At 42.9% G+C, this 5,183-nt stretch overlaps 1 pseudogene across 1 annotated transcript; it reads right to left on the bottom strand.

The window, feature by feature from the left end:
• Nucleotides 1–390: 390 nt before the first annotated feature.
• On the bottom strand, nt 391–1,539 carry LOC308564300 (keratin, type I cytoskeletal 18 pseudogene; annotated as a pseudogene). The gene has a single exon. The product of its transcript is annotated as a keratin, type I cytoskeletal 18 pseudogene (transcript).
• Between the last annotated feature and the right edge of the window lie 3,644 nt (nt 1,540–5,183).

The raw sequence follows: 5,183 nt of genomic DNA, 5'->3' as shown, positions 1-5,183 counted from the left end.
CTCCAAACTGTTCTTCAAAGCCCAGTAATGGGTCATGAAATCAATTTAGTGTTCTTATTAATTTTCCTTGGGCTGCTGTATAACAAAGCACCACAGACTGGGTGGCTTAAGCAACAAATTTATTGTCTCACAGTTCTGGAGGCCAGGAGTCTGTAATCTATGTCTTGGCAGGGTTGGTTCTTTCTGAGGGCTGTAAGGGAAGGAACTGCTCCAGGCCTCTCTCCTTGGCTTGCAGATGGCCATCTTCTCCCTGTGTCTCTTCACATTGTCTTCCCTCTGTGCGTATCTCTGTGTAAACATTTCCTCTCTCTTTTTTATTAATGTTCAATGATCTTTGAAGTTTTTGTTGGTTTCCTGCCCCCCCCCCAGGGGTGCCCCACTTCTGCTGCTTTAATGCCTCAGAGCTTTAGTGTCCTTGACCTCAGATACCACTTTCCCATCCACAATCCTTCTGGAGGGGCTGTTGTCCAGGGAGTCACCAAGATTCAAGTCCTCCCCTTCTTTTAGCACTTGGCGGTAGGTAGCAATTTCAGCCTTCAGCTTGACCTTGATGTTCAGCAGGGCCTTCTACTCCAGGGCCTGCCGCTGCCCCTCTGCCCAGGTCTGACTCCAGGTGCAGCAGGATCCCATTGAGTTGTTCCATCTGCATGGCATAGGTTGTCTCCACCTCCCTCAGGCTGTTCTCCAAAATGGATTTCAGATTTTTCATTGAGTCCAGGTCAATCTCCAGGAACTGGATCATATGTCTCAGCTCTGTGTCATCTCAGCAGCTCCTATCTCAGCAGTCTGTGAGGTGACCACTGTGGTGCTCTCCTCAGTCTTCTGGGACCAGTCCTAGTCTAGCTCTTCTCAGTTCTTCCGAGCCAGCTTTTCATACTGGGCCCGGATGTCCACTACGATCTTGCTGAGGTCCTGAGATTTGGGGGCATTGAACTCCATGGTCAACCCAGAGTTGGCAGTCTGGTTTTGTAGACCATTTACTTCCTCATGGTTCTTTTTGAAGAGCAGCTTCTCTCTGGGAGCATCAGTCTCTGTCTCCAGCTACAGCCAAGTGACATTTGGTGTCATCAGTGACCTTTTGGAGCCCATTGATATCACTCTCCACAGATTGACACAGGGCCAGCTCCATCTCGTACTTGACTCTTAAGTCATTGGCAGCAAGATAGGTGTTGTCAACCTGCAGAACAATGTGGGCACTGTCCACAGAACTTGCAAAGACCTCAGCTCTCAGATCCTTGATGGTCTTGAGATAATGACCTTTGTCTCTGACCTGGGGTCTCTTCTCCAGGTATTCCAAGATTTTGCTCTACAGTCTCTAATGATCAGCCTCCAGGCTTCTCACTCTCTCCAGATAGGAGGCCAGGCAGTCATTTAGGCATTGCATAGTCTCCTTCTCACTCTGGACGCTCCCTGTACCCACTAGACCCAGGGCCATCTTTGCAGCCAGGCCCCCGGGCCTCCAGCTGCTCACATGCTGGTGGAGTGGGACATGGAGATCTGGGAGCCCAAGCCCCTGGCATCTGCAAAGACTCTGGCCATGTTGCTGGTCAATTGGGCCTGGTTGGCTGAGCCAATGTGTGGAACCCAGTGTCTGGTAGTTAGTTGAGAAGCTAGAGTGGGTGTTGAAACTCACATTGTTCAGGGAGGAAAGAGAGCAGCTAAGTTTCAGGTTTAAGCAGCTCACATTTTCTTTTTATATGGACATCAGTCATATTGGATTAGGGCCCATTCTAATGACCTCACTTTAACTTGACCTCTGGTAAAGATACCATCTCCAAATAAGGTCACTCTCTGATGTACTGGGGTTAGGACTTCAATATATAAATTTTGGGGAAACACAATTCTACTATAATGTGTATTCATCATAATTTTAAAAGAATGAAATAGGATAGAATAGAATAGAACACAGAGGACATCGTCTCTGTGTGTATATGTGTGTGTGTCCTGGGTTGCAATGTGAAATGTGAACAGTTAAAATTTCTAAAGCTGAGAATTTGGACTTTGGACTGAGGGAAAGTTCAAAGGAGGATTTCAGAGTAGTTCCCCCTCCCACTCAAAACTGGGAAAAATGAATCAGAGTGACTCTGCCTTGCCCCCTGCTACTCATGGGCCATCAGCTCTGTGCATATATGGTGGGACCCAGAGTTACCTATCCCCAGTTTTGCTTTTTGTGGTTAGTCAACTGAGGTCCAAAAATATTAAGTGAAAAATTCAGAAATAAAGAATAAGTTTTAAATTGTGTGCCATTCTGAGTAGTGTGATGAAATCTCAGAACATCCCATCCCATCTCCCCAGGGTATGAGTCATCCCTGTAGGCTCCCCATCCAGTCACTTAGTAGCCTCTTCAGTTATCAGATCACCTACCACAGTTATTGCAGTGCTTGTGTCAAGTAATCCTTATTTTACTTAATAATGGCCCCAAAGTACAAGAGTAGTGATGCTGGCAATTCAGATATGTCAAAGAGAAGCCATAAAGTGTTTCCTTCAAGTGAAAGTGTGAGTACAGTGCAATAAGATATTTCGAGAGACCACATTTACATAACTTACTATATTGTTATAATTGTTCTACTTTATTATTAGTTATTGCCGTTAATTTATAAATTATTGCCCCATTTATAAGTTGAACTTTATCATAGGAACATATATGGGAAACATATAGTATATATAGGGTTCAGTACTATCCATGGTTTCAGGCATCCACAGGGGGTCTTGAAATGAATCTACTACTGTATGTGGATATCACCTGCTTTTCTCCTCCTGTGTGTTGTGCACACTTGCCTTTATTAAATTTTATTCTATTGGTGCAGGAGTCTCTTTGTGCTTTTTCCCCCCACAGTGCTTTTACCCTTACTTAAAATTCCATTTGTAAAACTAATGTATTCTAAGCCTAACATTAAACTGAGTTACATGATATGAACTATATCTTATCTTTGTTAAGGGAAAATATTAGTTGCATGCTGTGTGGAAGCATACCATATTTCAAGTAATTGTGGCATTAGTCGAGGCTAAAACTATAAATCATATCACCCTCTGCTTGGAGACACAGGCAAGGGCTCCAGGTGAAATTCCCAGAGATAGTTCTCTACTTATTGATGGAGGAAGTAGGACTGTCCTTGGCTCTGTGTTTTTGATGCCTGAATAATGCTTCTCTTTACTCAGAATTTAATCACATTTGTGACTTGGCATCTGTAGTCATCTGGGTGACTGTATTGTTTATGCATTTGAATCAATTGACAGGAAAATATGTCTTTTTACATAATTGCTGTTTCGCCTAAACTGTAGAAAGGAATACCCATTGGTGGGTGCCGCTTTCCTAGTCAGGTCTCAGAAGCGAAGGTCAAGAAGAAATGAGGTAAGTGGGCAGCACAGAGCAGGCTGTTTCAGTCACATAGAATGGGTAACTCTATCTCTTTTAGTTTAAAAAAAACTCTATTCATCCTGATCAGTGCAGTAAACATAGCACCCAGGGTTGCTCTTTTGCAGGTGAACTATTCAGGGCCTGAAAGAGGTAAATTATGCAGTGTCAATTAAGTATAGAGAGTAAGGCAATGCAGATCTGTTATTTTATGTTTCATCTTCCTTCCTGTTAATTGACTCTTGATTAAGAGTTAGAGACGATATTAGGAATTTCTACCTCCATTGACCATTATAAAAGCTCTTTAAGAGAAACCAATAGTTTTTCCCCCTCTGAGTAATAGGTTTAAATGTGACTCCGTTGTCAGGAATTCTGAATCTGGGGCACAGCTTTACTTTTAAACTATACTGATAAAATAAAAGCGAGAAATAGGAACTGTATTTTAACTGGTGGAAGAGATGGTTATAGCTATAAAGCTACTTTACAAAACATCTCTTATATAAGTGCAGACAAAAATGATCACATTTATTGGGCCACCTCTAGTCTCTATAAAGCCTGAGATATGGTCAAACTGGCACAGGGAAGGCTGTCTTGTTTTTGTTTGTTTTTAGCAATCCCATGTCTCCACCCTAAAAACGATAGGAATCAAGTTGTGGACCAATAAGGAAAAGAATTCGAAGGCCAGCCTCTTTCTTTCAGAGCCTCACCGTTTAGGAATCGCTCAACAGTCCAGTTTCCATGCAGGATGCTTGATGCCGGGGAAACTGCTGGAGCCATAGCCATCCAATCCTGAAAAGCGCATGGAGTCCACTGGGTAGCTCCGCCCTGCTACTAAGTAATCCTTTTATTCACCTCTTCTTGATAGAGTCACAAATGTATTTATCTTAACAACTTTCTGGAATTTTCTCTCTTCTCACATGACCCACTCTTCCCTGAATCTTTCCATCAAATGGATGTTCCCAGCTTACCTGATAGAAGTTTCCTTATTTCCTCTACTCTCTACCCTAAATATCTGTTTCTTTACACCTAATCTGTACTCCTTCAACCCTAAAGAAAGGCTTACCTTCCCACCTATTCGGATCCTCTTGGACATTTCTCACTTAGTCATCCCCCTCCTTGTTTAGATTCTTCAGTCTCTCTCATTGCATTTTCTTCCTTCTGGCTCATTACAAGCATGCACAAGAATATCTGCTCTAGGGGAAAACACATAGTCACACACTCAGAAGTGAAAAGGCCCAGTGTAGATTAGACTCCGGCTCACTCACAGCTTTCTCTCTGCCCAGAGGTTCTCTTCTTGATGAACTCCCACCTATAGTTCTAGACCCAGTCATGGGCATGGTACTTACCAGCCTCTCCTTGCATTGCTCATGTAAGAACCAAGTTAGCAGTAGGACCCTTTAAGAAGGGACTTAGTGGTTTTCATTGTTCTTCTCAGCACCTAGCTGGTTTGAGATCAAGACTATGTTCTATGTCTTTAAAGTCAAGCAGGACTTCATGTTCTGGATTATCTAGACATATCAAAGAAAAACAACTAGTTTTATTGAAAATATTAGCATAATTCAAGCAGAAGTAAATTTGTGATGGAATGTCTAAATAATAATGCCAGGGACCCTCATAAGAACCTTTTACTGAAGAGTCCCAGGGTCCCTTCTCAGGCCAGGGCAGTCCTTCGTTCCCTCTTTTCATTACTGCAGGCCCTAGGAATTAAGTTCACTTTCCTCTCTTCTTAGCCACTGAACCACCCATCCAATTGCTTAGGATCAGAGCCTATCAAAGGTTGAGAGGGGCCTAAACTACTTCTAGGCTTCAGAGTTCCCAGTATATTAAA

This window comes from Miniopterus schreibersii (genome assembly GCF_964146895.1).
Source record: "Miniopterus schreibersii genome assembly, chromosome: 1".
Lineage (NCBI taxonomy): Eukaryota > Metazoa > Chordata > Mammalia > Chiroptera > Miniopteridae > Miniopterus > Miniopterus schreibersii.
This window is presented reverse-complemented; position numbering and strand designations above follow the sequence as displayed.